General features: G+C 45.7%; 1 long non-coding RNA gene across 1 annotated transcript in view; it reads right to left on the bottom strand.

Moving 5' to 3' along the window:
* The window catches only part of LOC121143270, a 34,074-nt gene that overhangs the window by 2,926 nt on the left and 15,020 nt on the right, over positions 1–16,128 (bottom strand). The window contains exon 2 of the long non-coding RNA XR_005880468.1: positions 383–545. This is a non-coding gene — a long non-coding RNA (uncharacterized LOC121143270). The remainder of the gene's footprint in view (positions 1–382; positions 546–16,128) is intronic.

The raw sequence follows: 16,128 nt of genomic DNA, 5'->3' as shown, positions 1-16,128 counted from the left end.
CACACACCTCCATCCAAGCCATCCCCCAGTGGGGAAGCCAGCAGCTTTGACGAAGACAGACTTTTGAATTGAATGTCCCAGGCTCTGATTAGCTTAATAACCAAGTCTTTGCTGTCAGTCAAGTCGATGATTTTAAACAAAAATAATTGCGGTGAGAAGTCAAAAACTCAAGTCCTGCTCCTGGCTTTCTGATTCTGCACCGTTCAGGTCCATTTCTTCCTGCTCCCTCCCTAACCTGAGTCTACCGTCTCACCCCTAGAATACCATCACCCCCAGCTCTTTGCTTAGCTGTTTCCTATGTGCCAGCTTCTCCTCTAGTGTCCCTTTGTTGACCCCTGAGACCCTCTGTTTAAGTGAGTACATCCATGCTTCCATTTCCTACCTTATGTCTTCTACTTGAAAACCACTTATTCATAGTAGTCGGGGGAGTGTTCAGTTTCTCCTTTCTCCTTAGACTACAATCTTCATGAGAGCAGAAATTGAGTCTATTTTGTACAGGACTGCCTCCTTAAGAGCTAGTTCAGGGTCTGGCCTTTAACAAGCATCTAAGTGAACATAGGCAATGAAAAAGCAAAAAAGGGCTGTTTATAAAACATTCTGTGTGTACAGAGCGCTGTGTTAGATAAGCAGCTGGAAAATTATTCAGTCTTTCAAATGAAAATACACACACACGCACACACACACACACACACACACACACACACACACACTCACTCCACCAAACTAGGATTTCTCTTTTAAAATCTATTGCCTGTCAAACATGGAAGCATAAACCAGGTTGACTAAAAGCAGACCTACTCAAGGACATTGCTTCATATTGTTTCCAATAGATTATGGATTAGACAAGATCCCACCAACGAAGCAGTCAGTCAGAAAATGAGAGCTTGATAAATCTCTGAAGGTACATTGCCTTACAGGGGCAGGGTCCAGCCATACCACAGCATCTACTATTCAGTCAAAGAAGAGTAACACGGTGAGAGCCTGTCTCTGCAGTGTGCAGTCCTGGAGAGTTGCTGAGTGCTGAGTGTGGGAATTCCAGTTCCTCTAAGCCAAGTACTTGCCGAGCAAGCACCAAGGATCTGAGTTCAGATCCTCAGAGTCCACAGGAAAGCTGTAAGCGACGGTGTCTTTAATCCTGGTGCTCCCCTAACAGGACATGGGAGGAGGAAACTGAAGAATCTCCAGAAGTCTTTTGGCCAGCTAGTCTGGCTCACACAACAGCAAAGAGGGCCGTCTCAAACAATGGGGGAGGTGAGGGTAGACACTGAAGCATTACACTAAGACAAGTCTATATGCATGTGCTCATACCACCGCCACCATACAAGTTCACATACAGAAGAGAGAGAGAGGGAGAGGAGAGGAAGGAGGAAGGGAGGGAGAGAGGGAGAGGAGAGGAAGGAGGGAGGGAGGGAGAGAGAGAGGGAAGGAGGGACGGAGGGAGGGAGGACCCAGAAATCCCATCTTCTTTTTCCAGTTTTCCATCCCACATAAGAGTCCTACTGGTAAACCACTTCATGAATGTGGGATTGTTCAGGTGGTTCCAGACACTTGATCGTATTTTCCTTAAGATTAAAGGACTAAAAAAAAAAAGCAATTGGCAATTGGCAATTATATCCTCTTTCATTTGCTCTAAGAAGAAAAAAAGAACCCAATGCCCTATTCTAGGGTTACCAGCCACAGCTCACAAACATCCTGAGGCATAGTTCCTTTATCCAAGAGCTGCTGAACATCTTTTCTGGGGTCCCAAACCTCTCTCTTGTCGAAGTTCAAAGATGACTTATGTGCCCGGTGTTTAGCAGGTAAATGGTCTTTCCTTAGGAGTCAAGCTTCCCTCTGCATTCTGCTTTTCTGTCTGCCCCGAAGCCTCTTATACGAAGGGAGAATTCTATTTGTTCACTTAATGAATGGAAGGAAATCGACTTTGAATTCTTTATTCCCCAACAATGGGTAACCCTGCATAAAGCATAACTATGGGCTATGATGGATGCTATTGTCTCTCAAAGACTCAATTTCTTTATTGGTAAAATGGAAATCATTACTACATCTACTTCATAAGATGTTACAAGATTTTAAAAGAGCAAGATGGTCGAGGCAAAATTTAGCAGCCTATAGCAGTGTGGATAATAAAGAGATGGCAAATTCTTTGCTTTTGTTGAGAGGCAGAACCTGTTTCCTCTACCTTTGGATACAGAATGGTCTTTGTGCCTTGCTTGACATACCCATGTGTTGACATTGATATTCTGTGAATTCCAAGATCAGATTACAAGAAACCATCCACCTTTTGCCCAACCAATTGGAGCATGTGTTCTCTACCAGCTACCTGATGTCCACCACAGTAGAGGAAACTTGAAGTAGTCATATGAAGAAACAGCATGCAGAGAGGTGCCTGGGTTTTCCAGACATTCTTTCACTCATGCCAGTTGAACTGGAGGAACTGTAAATTAGAGAATCAAGGGACTCTGGAAACTTCTGGAACTAAAGCCCATGTAAGAACTAAAGCCTCTTCCAGAACTAAAGCCTACCCCAAAACTAAAGGCTACCCCAGAACTACAGGCTATCCCAGAACTAAAAGCTATCCCAGAGCTACAGTCTATCCCAGAACTACAGGCTATCCCAGCTGTTTCCAGCTATTTGAATCACCCGGCTGAGACTCCAATACAAATTTAGTCCCATAGTGCCTTGCCCAAATTACTCATCCACAGAGTATATTGTTTTTTACTACCAAGTTTAGGGGTTAACAGTAGAAAGCTACAATACTTCAAACAATGTTGGTTAATATTAACAAAACAATTACAACAGCATTTAGAAGAGGCGTTTTCAACCGTCCTAAATGCTGAGCTTTGTTCCCAAATCATGACAGAGCCTTCTCATTAGTCTTGAATGCTCAGCCTAGCTCAAGCAAGTTTCTGGCTAGCTCTTTTAACTTAAACTAACTTGTTTCTCTTTATCTACCTTTTGCCTCAGGGCTTTTTGCCTTTCTTCTGTATATCTTACTTTCACTGCTTCTCTATGTCTGCTGGCTGGTAGACACCTGGCTTCTTGCCCTGGGCTTCTCTCTCATTCTCTCCTCCCTCTTTCTCTCCTTCTTCCCTTCTTTGTAAGCCTAGATTTCTCCTCCTATTTATTCTCTCTGCCTGCCAGCCTTGCCTATCCCTCCCCTGACTAGCTATTGGCTGTTCAGCTCTTTATGAGACCAATCAGGTGCCTTAGGCAGGCAATGTGAAACAGATGTTTTCATAATTGAATAGACATCCTTCCATAGTTAAACAAATGTAGCATAAATAAAAGTAGCACACCTTCACACAGTTAATGTTCTGCAGCATAAACAAATAGGACACATCTTTCTCTTATTAAAATAGCATCCCACAACAACAGACAACCCAGAAGGTTATAAAATGACAGAAGAGGGGATCCCCAGTGCTCCTCAGAAGTGTTTGCACTTCACAGACCTCAACAACTGTTTCTCTTATGAGTGAATAAATACCATTAGGAATGCATAATAAAAAGCATTCTTCCATAAATGAATGATAGACTTCAAGCATCATTGAGGAACGCTAAGTTTTTTCTACGATGACTTTTCTATCTAAAAACTGCCTTGTGGGATATGCTTTAAAACTCTTTAATGTTCTGAGATAAAACACAACCATTTCCAGAAAACTACACTTCAAGGAGGCTGTGGAGAGTCTGCAGCAGTTTTGTGGCTGTGATTCCTTGTCCGCAGGCAATAGGAGCAACCAGTTAACTTAATCACTGAAAAAATACTTTGTACTCGCTGCGCCAGCACACTAGAGACACAGCACTGAGCAAGCGAAGGATGCATGTCTCTGGGAGCCACATTTTACTGGGAGAAGACACTGAATAAGCAAAATCAAGGGACTATATGCCTTTGAGGGCTGCAGAGGAGAACAGTGCGGTGGTTTGAGTAAGAATGGCCCCCACAGGCTCATATATTTGAACACTTAGTCACCAATTAGTGGAATTGTTTGGGAACCATTAAAAGAAAAGGCATCTTCTTGGAGGAGATGTGTCAGTGAGAGTGGACACTGAGATTTCAAAACTGCACACCAGGCCCCGTCTCTGTTGTGGGATAACTGTACACTTTGAAGATGTGTCACTGTGACTGGTGTAATGAAAAGATGAACAGCCAATAGTTAGGCAGGAGAGACAGGCAGAGTGACTGCCAGGCAGAGAGAATGCTGGGAAAAAGAAGGTGGAGTCACCAGCCAGGTGCTAAAGGAGCAGGATGGCCAGAGCTCAGGGATGAGGTAATGAGTCAGAACATATACTAAAAACTATGGGTTAATTTAAGTTATAAGAATAAGGGACAAGCCTTACTAGTCGAGCTTTCATTATCAATGATAAGTCTCTGTGTCATTGTGTGTGTGTGTGACCTGCTGGCCCAAAGAAAAATCCCTCTACAGGTCTCTCTCTCTCTCTCTCTCTCTCTCTCTCTCTCTCTCTCTCTCTCTCTCTCTCTCCTCCCTCCCTCCCTCCCTCCCTCCCTCCCTCCCTCCCTCCCTCCCTCCCTCCCTCCCTCCCTCCCTCCATGTCTCCCTCTTCCTCTCTTTCTCTGCTATCTGATCAGGATGTAGCTCTCAACTATTTCTCCAGCACTTTGCCTGGCCTCCTGACAAACACTCTTCCCCGTGATGATAATGGAGGAACCCTCTAAAACTGTAAGCATGGCCCCTGAAATCGTTGTCTTGTTCATGGTGTCTCTTTACAGCAAGATGAAGAGACGAAGGTAAGAGCAAAAAGTGACTCTGGTTTAAGAAGAGCAAAAGCACCTGGTGGTGGTGATGTGCACCTTTAGTCCCAGCACTGGTGAGGCAGAGACAGGTGGATCTCTGTGAGTTCAAGGCCAGCTTGGTGTACAGAGTGAATTCTAGGACAGCCAGGGCTACACGAAGAAACTGTGTCTTGAGGAAGAAAAAAAAAGAGTGAAAGTTTAATAGGTCGATGATGATGTTTGAGCAGAAACAAGTGGTAATCTTATGAACTGAGCCATCTCTCCAGAGCTCCCTCTCTTTGACATAATAATTGAGCATGCTTGTGAGGTAAGGCGTGGTCTTTTGATGTACATGGGATGTGTGGGGATGAAATCTCAGGTCAGGCCCATTAGCTTTCCCTTCTCCATAAATGTCCATCACTCGAATAGATGACCTTTGTGCTCTCTAGTGCCCTAGAAGATGAGTGATACATGGTGAACTGGACAGATTTCAATTTCAGGTCAGGGAGTCGGAAGAAGAGACGAGGGAAGGAAGTGATGGAAGGCCACTTTGGTTCTGGAACAACCAAGCAATTGCAAAGTCAAGGGGGGAAAATGAGATGACCAAAACAAGCTCATATGTGTAAAAACAAACAAAACAAAAAACAGCTAATGTTCACTTTCCCCTATTGTCCTCCCCCACGCACACGCACACAAGTGCTCCTTCCACTCCACAGATCTACACCTGGAGACAGAATGAGGCAGGTCCAAACCCCAGCAAAGCAGCTGGTGGGCCTGAGCTGTGGAGTAATAGGCTTATGTCTTTCTTTAATTCTTCAAGCATTCCCCTGGGCTGGCACGGCTGGAAAATTACCTGTTACGTATGAGCCGACATTCAGACTCAAAAGACACAGACCTACCATCATCAAGACAATTCAAAAGAATGCACTGTGGGCTTGAAGACAATTTCCAGAGAGACACGAATTCTCAGAATGTTTCTAGTAATGGTTGAATCGTTGGAACAAAGGGCTGACGACCTCCCCTGGGGACCAAACTCCTTAGGACGTATGTGCTGAGAACTGTTAACATTCCAACTCATTACATAATAGTTGCACCTCATGCACTCGGATACCTCCGAAAATGTTTCCAGCCCTTCCATTTCAGTCATCACGGCCCACTGACAGTCTCCTATGCCTCTGAGAGAACGCAGCTCTCGCAGAGTGAAGAATGAGAAGGAAAGAGCCAACAAAGAGGCACTGCTGTGGACCATCTCTGTTCGCTTCCTTCTGAAAGGACTTGAGAGCACGAGGAACGAATTCTCCCCAGCTTTGGGGTCAGTCGGTGCTTGTAGGCTTCATTTGTCTTTTCTGTTTTAGTTTGTGCATCGCATCTAGGAAAGGGATAATTCGACTTCGAAGATAATTCCGGGCACATTGGGCCAGCAATGCCTTGAAGGAGATAGCCGCAATATCTACTAATTATCAGGAATTGCTTTTCAAACCTGCCCGCCACTAGAAGATTCCGCCTCCTTCTCCCCCCAGGGTGAAGTCAGAAGGCTCCTCTCACCACAGTTCCTTCGCTCTTCCATTGGAGCACGTGGCTCTGCATCTCCCCTAGCTACTTCCTTTTTCTTCCTTCTTACTTCCTGTGACTTTAGAGCATTGCATTGGATGTTGTATCATTCAAAGACTTAATGACAGACGAATTCAGATTTACATGTGGATAATGAAAACCTAGGTGTAGGGAGGAATAGGTGCAGAGAAAGCAAACTAGTAAATAAGATTTGAGGGCTGGAGAGATGACTCAGCAGTTAAGGGCACTGGCTGCTCTTCCAGACGACCTGGGTTCAGTTCCCAGCACCCACGCGGCAACTCACAACCGTAGGTAACTCAAGTTCCAGTGGATCCAACTCCCTCGCAAAGGCATGCATGGCAAACAAGAACACATCTATAAATTAATTAATTGATTAATTAAAAGATCTGAGTTGCAAACCCCATTCAGGAACGAAAGGATCTCCTATTTGTCCAATCAGATTCAGAATTCTAATACACATGGGTCTCAACGACTAACAGATTTGTGGCAGTGAAGAAGTTGCTCAGTGGTTAAGAACACACACTGCTCCTGCAGAGGCCCCAAGTTCGACTCCCATCACCCACACTGAGTGGCTCACAGCCACCTTAACTTCAGATCCTATGGACCCTATGCCTCTATCCTCTGTGGGAAGTGCATTGAGGTATACACATCCAGACACATACAAATCATTAAAAACAATGGAAAATAAATTTAAAGATATATTGCAATAGTTTTTTAACAAAATAAATTGATTTTAATTGCTTACCAGAAAAACAATCAACCATGTCAAATATATAGTGTTATTTTTACTATGGCAATTACCTTAATCTATGCACATACTTTACAATGTCTTAAACCACAGTCCACATAATAAATTTGATCCCAAAACTTACTTTTTGACCAACATATGGGAAGTATATACAGCCTGCCCTTGAGGACCCTGATATCACATCTCTCCACTGTAAGAATGAAAAGTAGGATATCTGGATTCATCTAAAATTGCCACACAATTCAAATCTGTCCCTCTGCTATCCTGTGATGAGAACCTGTCGGGCTGAGTAAGTTGGTGAGTTTTCTTTCCTTGCAAGTATGCTGTTGAAAAATGACCTCTTACAGTGTCTTTCTTTATTTGTTCCTGGTGAAGAGACACATGGCAACAGCATAAAGGAATTGTAGGATACTATCTATTGCTAGATAGCCACTAACCCAACAACATACTGACTTAAAAAAAAAACTACACAAACATTTGAAGGTAAATATTAACTACTCTGTGCATTGAAAGCTTCAGAAGCATTTCAGCTGAGTGGCCCTGGCTGGAGGTCTCTCCAGAGTTATTCAAGGTGTCAGCAGGAGCTATAGAGTCACCTGAAGGCTTGACGGAAGTGGAGGATCCATTTCTGCAATGTAACATTCATCATTGCCAAAGTGACGGCAGATGTTAGCAGGGTGGTAGCATGAACTTCTCACCAGGGGGACTTTTCCACACATCCGGTTTAATATCCTCATAGCTGAACAGCTGGCTTTCCCCAGGGGAAGAGGTCCTTGAAACCAGAGCAGAAGTTTAGATGGCTGCTGTGACCTTGTTTGGAAGCTTATGTTCCCTCATTTTTGAGATCCCCTGTTATGCACACGGCTCATCCTTGTCCATGAGATTCCCTGTTTGTTTTGGGATCAGACTCTTTGCAGGACATTGGCAGGAGGAGAGGGCTTCTGTGTGTTATTTTGAAGGGGAGACACCAAAGATGATGTTCAGATGAACAAACAAGTTCCTTGTGTTTATGGAACTTATTCTCAAGGTGAAAAGAACAGAAACTAGGCCTAATAAGCAATGGAACTAATTGGGGGATTTTGGCCTTGGTTGGTAGGTCAGGTCTGCATTTGGAAGATAGAGGCAGGATGATTGCAACAAATGGGAGGCCAGCCTCATTTACATAGCAAGTTCCAGGCCAGCTAGGGCTGCCCTGTGAGACTGATTCAAAAATGCATGCATGCATACGTACATGAATGCATGCATATATGTATACATACCATGCACACATGCATGCATACATACATGCATACATATATACATACATCTGCTATTGAGACTTGTGAAGAAAATTCAGCAAGATGAGATTGGGTAGTAATGACATCTTTTTTAACTGATGGTCAAGGCGGGAACTTCTCTGAGAAGGTATTTCGAATGAATATGAACTATGAGAAGGAACTAGCCTTGAAAAACTCTGGGAAAAAGAGGGAAAGCACAGGCCCAAGTGTGACTGACACACTTGTGGGCCAGATAAAGGGTCAAGGAGCAGAGTAGGAGGAAGTAGGATCAGAGATCCACAGGGGTCAAAATGTAGTTCTCGGAGGGCCAAGCAGAGACTTTGGATTTCATTCAGTGTATGACGAGACTAGAGAATTTGAAGCAGGTAAAAGACGCGATCTAATTTACATCTTCTAAAGGCACTTTTTCTTGAAGCTGTCTTATAAGACAACCACATGCCGTTAAAATAATAGTTAGCAGCAGGATCATTCCAGATGTGATGAGAGGTCAGGGAAACTGAGAGAGAGATTGTAGAAGCAGAGATATTCAGTGGGTTGGGTGGAGGTGAGGAGGGTCAGAAAATCCGAGAACAGTTTGAGTTTAACAGAGAGAATGCTGCTTCCTTTACAAAAATGGGGCGGATAATATAATGGAGTAGGGGCAGGAGGGCAGGAATTCTCTCATGATGCCTTCAGTTTCAGCAGATAAGTCCAGCAAGAGGCAGAACCTATAGAGTATAGGGGAACATAAAGGAGACCTAGGAGACAACCGAAAAAGTGCAGCTACATCTGGTCTACCAGAGCCCACATTCCATGGTAGCTCTTTAGACCAGACTGACCTTGAATTCACTGAGACGGCCTGCCTCTGTGCTGGGATTAAAGGTGTGTGCTGCCACCATCCAACCGAATCCCTCTTCTTGACTCTGACTTCTACTGTCACCAGTCCTTAGGCAGGACATGCCATGCCTTGCCCCTTCTGAAGGCTCCAAGGTGACCCCCTTCACTGCTTCAGGCTTCTAGCTTCTTAGTCTGGGAATGTAGACGCTTGACATTTACTTCAGATGCTGACTCATTCCCTTGTCTCTCACTTTACTGTCCTGTCCCTGGGTGTTCTAGGCATTCCTGGGGGCCGGGGCAGGGAAACTCCACAAACTGAGGTGAAAGAGAAAGCCCTCAAAGCCCTGAGCTCCACTGTACCGCCTCAGAGACATTTTTTAGCAAGCACCTATGTTACGTTTGTGTCTGTGAATGGGAAAAGTTATGTTTGATATCCTCAGATTTGCATTGGAAGCATTCGAATGGGGAGAGGGTGTGTGAGAGGAAAATAACACTTCAGCAGGAAACTGCCCCTCCAGATGTCAAAAAACACCAGAGTAAATAAAACAATGCTGTGAAATGTTTTCCTTTTGGGACTTAGTTTGGGCATTAAGATACCACAGGCCCTGCCTGGGGCATTGGTTAGCGAGCTTGACAGTCATGATTTGCTATAATGTAGTATCTGTCAGAGGAAGCCTTGATTTGCCCCCAGGAAAGTGACTGGACCATCACAGCACACCCAGCAAGTTAAAATTGCTCATGTTTCTTGTTCTGACCCAGGGCCAACGGGGCCTTCCTTTTGAGCAATGACAAGACGTGAGATTGAGCTATCATTCAGGCCTGTCTCAAACCCTCCCGTTTTGAATCCCTCCAGGACAAAGGGACCACTTTATACAACTAGAGCTTTGGGTCCCAGTCCTTGAGCATGTCCCTCCTCTCGCCTCATTTTTCTCACCTTTGGACTGCAGAGTGACTGAGCTACCACAGACTCTATCCAAAGCCCTGCCCCTAATCTGAATCTGGTCTCTCTAATGTATCGTGCCTCTCTTCATAGCATCTGCGCACCCTGTCACCGAGCTCTTTGTCAGTTCATCTGATGACCAAATTCTCACTCAGAAAGGACAGTTTACTTGCCCCCAGGCCTGGTACTCCCACACCACCCCCATCACTTTCCAGGGGCCAAAAGCACATGCATGGAGCTGCAGAGTTTGGAGCTGCCCAGCTGGTTTTCAGTCCTGCTTTGGTCCAGTATTCCTTACTATGCTCCCTTCCCTGCATTGCGGAACGGTTATGTGAACTCTATGCCATTATATGTTGGATGCATGTAATCCGATTTTTGATTTTTTTTCCTTAACAGGGATTACAGTCCTATGCCATGAGTCTCAGAAGAGACTTTAGACTTTGAAACAAGTTTGAGACTGTTATAGACTCTAGGGATTTCTGAAGTTGGACGGAATACATTTCTTTGCATTATGGTATGGCTATATGCCTTTGAGGGCCAAGAGGAATAATATGGTGGTGGTTTGAAAGAAAATGGCCCCCAAAGGGTGTAGCACGATTAGGAGGTGTGGTCTTGTTGGAGGAAGTGCATCACTGTGGGAGTAGGCTCTGAGCTCTCGTTTGCTCTGAGTTAGAATGTTTTCTTTCCATACTTTCTACCTGTTTTTCTTTCAGAAGCTGGCCGGAACCCTGCATGTGCATTCAGTGACAAATTGGGCTATCCCACACCTTCCCTGAAGTTTGCCAGCCCCGTCCACCACGTTGCTGCTTGTCCTCTTTGACACTGTTTAATGATCTCTGGTGCTGAACTCAAAAAGCTCCCCTCCCTTCGTTCCTCCCTCCCTCCCTCCCTCTCTCCCTCCCTCCCTCCCTCCTCCCTCCTCTCTCCCCTTCTGGCAGCCACCAAACATACAGTTTGGCTGCCCTGTTGTTTTTCTCTCCAACTCTAACAAAATTGTCCCGGAGCTTTCTTCAAGTCTGTTTCTAAAGTCTTATGTTAACAAGACTAAGAACCCAAAAGAAGGAACTCCAATTCTCCTAAAAAGGGACAACACTACAGGCAAGAAAAGGGAGGTCTCGGGGCTTGTGTTTTTCATGCAGTGCTCGATACACCAAGCTGGCCAAAACCAACTGTTATCCTCTGGTCATCCGACCGTCTCACACCGAGAACAAACAGAAGCCCTTACACACCTCAGTGCCGCTCTGAGCCTGCCGGCACAGCGACAGCCCATTAGCTGGGTGGGTCATCCCGGGTCTAAGCTCCTGCGCACCCATCCCATCCCTCTTTCTGCTGGCCACCCGTTTGACTTTCCTAGGTGTCGGTGCTTTGAATTCTGCCGATAGGGTTTTAGTGAGAGTGTATGCCTCTGCCTGAGCTAACAGGATTTAGCTTGACGTGACAGGAAGACTAATATCGGCCCTGCGCCATGTGCTGCTGGAGTGTGGATGCTCCCGGGGTCTGGAAGGAAGCAGCAGCTATGCTCTTGTTTAATTCCATATGAGCGGCTTTTTTATTTTTACAAATAGTCCTCTTGCTGTTAGGGAGTGAGTGAGGGGCATAAATCATCATGTCTTTGGCAGCCAGGATTTCGTGGGCATGGTCCTCATTAAAGTCTTTAGTTGCAGGGTTCCTGGAGACCTTCCTTTGATACCAAAAAAACATCAAACTGAAGCGCCACGGTGAAGGGGGGGGCGGCATGAAGAAGAAGGGGTAGAAACGCAGGAGGACCCCAGAATTGCTGTTGGGAAGCAGCAGGGAAACACTAGAATGATTATTTTTCAGCTACAAAAAAAAAAAAAAAAGTAAAAATTGCAGGCGCTATACAACTTCCTTGCTGCGGAGTCCAGTCAGCCCCGACAAAGGCTCAGACAGCTCCAGCAGCAGGAAGGACGGCTGCAGGAGATGCTGAGGGGGGAGGGTGGGAAGGAAAATTCTCTGAGCGTTTCCCTTCCGCAGACCTCAGCCCAGCAGGCTGTGGACCTCAATGAACTAACCTATTCCTAAGGCCTGATCTCCCCGCTGGGAGGGAATCCAATCCCCGGGCAAAGGTCACCGGGAATAGCGCTGCGGGCAGCGCTGTTCATTCACAAAATGAGCTCCTTTGTGAAAAAGTGGGGAGAGCAAACCGCTTGTGTGCATGCCAGGCTAGCCGTGGAAGGAGAGCCTCCAACAGCCTTCAGCGGACCCCGCGCATGCAACTCCCTTTTCAAAATCAAAGTGGCCCTGCCGAGTCCTGCGCCTCCAATCCCAAGAAATCAAAGCATGTCTTTAGTGGTGTGTGTGTGTGTGTGTGTGTGTGTGTGTGTGTGTGTGTGTGTGTGTGTGTGGCCATTTCAAGGAACCCTGCAGTGACATTTTGAAAAGTGAAAAGTCACACTGAATTCATCTCTTTTGCCTGGAAGTAACAAATACCATGTACCAGGCAAAGGGCTGAGCACGGTGAACATTTCTTAATATGGGATGTCCCTGGGCCTGGGGGGAGGGGAAAAACCCCTTCGAGACACTTTTGGTTTGGGTTAAACCAAGATGAGCTGCTTACAGTGTGGAGGGATTCCAGCTGGAGCCATATCCTCATGTCAGTATTAAAAGACACACACCAGTTGGTCCTCCCCTGCCTGACCGGGCAGTAATTCTTCAAGCAGACAAGCAATATTCGATGTCTTTTTAAGGCCTGAAACAGGAAGTGATAGCCAGAGTCATGGGGGAAAGGCCAGGGCCTCTATCAGAGAATTCACCCCAACTCGGCTTTCTGTGGTGGTGTCTGCCCATTCCGGCAGCCATCTCTTGTCTCAGGGAACTCACAGCTCAGCTTGATCATTCCCCATGCCTCTGAACAAATCGATGATGCATCGGTGCGCACGCAGCCTAAACCCCCAGGCTCATTTGGGAAATGTATTGCCTTTGACAACACTTTTGAAAGAGAGCCTAAAGTAAATTGAACCTGCACGAAGACTCATGCTCAAGACCCACATTGAACTCAAAGACTGCAGCTTTAGAATCCCAGGTCTACCAGGCTTTCCACTGAACTTGGGTCAAGTCACCTATCAGCTTCATATTCAGGCCTGCTTACTTATAACATGTTTTTATAACACCTCAAAATAGAGTATTTGGAAGATTAATCACTATAGACACACACACACACACACACACACACACACACACACACGCTTGGTTGCATGTCCAATGTATATACAGTACGCACTCAATAAGTGCTAGGTATTATGATCTTGTGGGGTTTTTGTTGTTGTTGCTGCTGCCATTGTTCACCTAAAAACTAAATCTCTAGACATGTATTTTATGGATTTGACTACAGAGCTGGTTGTCAGTTGGAGGAAGGGTCCAGAGATGGGCTGATTGTAATTACATTGTTTGACCCCAAACGATAAAGAACAGCAAACACAGTATCTTTGTAGAGACTGCCGAGAGAGACTACAAGCACTAAATTTTATGATGAACAAGACCAAAAAGTTATTTAATAAACTTGTCCAGTGGATGAAAAACAAAAAAGAAATAAGAAGGAAGGGAAAGGACGCAACTGCTTCTAGATAGGGTGGAGAAGAAAGTTTCTTGTAGATGTATGGGAGAGCATAGTCAGAGGCAGGGGCAGCTGGAGGAGGCCAGAGAGGACATGAGCAGACTGAGCTGGGCCATGTTGGGAGAGCCAAGGGAGTGAGGGGACCAAGTGCAGCAGCCAGGAGGCCAAATGTCCTAAGAGAATGGGTAATCAGAATGTCTGACTTATGTAGGGAAGGGTCTCTGGGAGAAGGGCAGCTCAGCCCCTGGGCTGCAGAGTTCAGGGTAGGGGGCCAGGTATGCCAGCCGTACTCTGTAATAGGTAGAGACTGAAGGATGCTGGGAAAACCTGGAGGCCAGGCTGACCTGTTAAGTAGGACCGCAGCCATTTGTCCCAGGTTTGAAATTTAACAACTAGGATACGTGTCATCTTTATAACAATGATAAAATACTATATTCACTGTGTATCAGACCTTCCAATTCAGGATGCTGGGGGGGGCATCACTACCACCACCACCAACAACAACAAAAAAAGACATTTTTCCCCAAAGCGGGAATGAAATGCAAAAGCTTCATCCACACAGAAAATGAGGACCAAAGATCAGAGGATAGTAACGAACCATCTCCAGACAGACAGGAGAAGAAAGTCAGCAGATTTAAGGGCAGTTCTTAGTTTCAGGGGTAAAATCTTTTTTCAGGGCTAAGTGTGGCGGTACACATCTTTAATGCCAGTATGTGGGAAACAGAACCACGTAGATCACTATGAGTTCAAGGCCAACCTGTTCTAACAGCCAAGGCTACCTAGGGAGACTCTAACTCAAAAGCAAACAATCACTTGCTTCAGAGTCCTGTGAAGGACTGGGACAGTGCTATGTCCTCACCTGATGACACGGCAGAGAAGCTGGGGTGCAGCTAACACAGTGCTGCATTTCCCATGTGCTGAATGAACACAGATATAACGCCAGTGTCACCGCCCACATAGCCAGTAATCGATGAGGGACATGCTTGTCACAGCACATGAGCGTACATGCGGGAACCATCACGGAGAGGAGATGGAACTGTTACTACCCACCCTGAGCTGCTTTGCTCACCGAGAGCAAGATTTAGTGGCAATAAATCCACACTGACCGTGCAATTGGGGATTTACCACAACCAGAAAGAATTCTTCTACCTGTGGCAGTTCTGAAGGCCGCACATGCTCCCCATATGCTGCCTCCTGAAATTCTCTTCATTGACATGGAATGTACTGAGATAATGTCTCTTGGAAGCTCATCAGGCAGAGCGCAGATCCTAGGCAAACTCCTAGAGACCCTCCCATGCACCTGGGTAGAATCCTTGAGGAATGGCCTTCCTTCTGTCTTCTAAAACCCTGACTCCCCCAACTCTGACGTGAGACTTGAACTCATTTATACCCCATGACAAGGTGGCCTGGGCCTCCACCTTACCATCTTCCTTGTCTAGTGACCTGTGAAATCTGTTGGAGAAACACCCCAACTATTTAATCTATGTTTGAACAAAGTGGTTAGAGCATTCTCTGTATCCACTGACTTAAACAAAAAGAGGTGAGTTGTCCTAAACTAAAATAGGAAAAGAATAATGCTTGGGCAATTTGACCTCAGAGTGGGAGGAAATCAGGGTCCATAGACTTCCAAACAGACAAAAAGTCGGGGTGATTTAAAAGTGCAGATGACAAAACTCCAACAGCAAGTAGAAATGCTACAGAGGCTAGGCAATGAAGCCTTTCCACATGGAGGGACCAGCATCCTTTGGGGGTACAAAGCACAGCGAGCCACACAAAGAAGAGGAATACTAGTCTTCCACCATGAAGGAGAAAGCAGGTGGAGTAGGGCAGTTACAGAGGGGAAGGGTGCAGCATTGGGAACATACTGTTAGGTGCTGGAAAATGTGGCTCCTAGGGCTGATTTTAAAAGAAAAAAGTCACAGGTGTATTACAAATAAAAAACCCCAGAGACAGATATTGGGGGTTCAAACTCAAGATCAGGAAAGCAGCCAACCATAAGAGAGATCTTACCTCTACCAAGGCTGGGGAGAACCAGTCCTCAGTGTGGCTGGAGACTGAATGCTACATGAGATGATGCTCCTGTCCTACATACCTCACTAGTGCTGGGATTAAAGCCTTACGTCACCACCACCCAGCTTCTGTGGATAACTAGTGTGGCTGCTGATCTGTATGGCTGTGGCTAGCTTTGCATTCTGATCTCCAGGCAAGCGTTATTAGATGATAAACAATATATCACTACACATAAGCTATGCTACAGAGAGATGTCTGTAACTTCAGCAAGACAGCCAAGCTTTTTGTGGTGCCCAGGGGATCCTCAACTTCCTGCAGAAGCGTGATATCCCTCGAGGGACTATGAGACTCTGAATTCACAGGAAAACCAACAGAGTTCCTCTCTGGAAGGTTATGTGGCCACTTCTCTCTGCGCGCTTTGTCCACAGCCTGCCTTCAGGAAAATCAGTGAGCCTAATGGCC

Source organism: Mesocricetus auratus, unplaced genomic scaffold (genome assembly GCF_017639785.1).
Source record: "Mesocricetus auratus isolate SY011 unplaced genomic scaffold, BCM_Maur_2.0 Super-Scaffold_100011, whole genome shotgun sequence".
Classification (NCBI taxonomy): Eukaryota; Metazoa; Chordata; class Mammalia; order Rodentia; family Cricetidae; genus Mesocricetus; species Mesocricetus auratus.
Note: the sequence above shows the minus strand (reverse complement) of the source record. Positions and strands in the feature narration are given on the sequence as shown.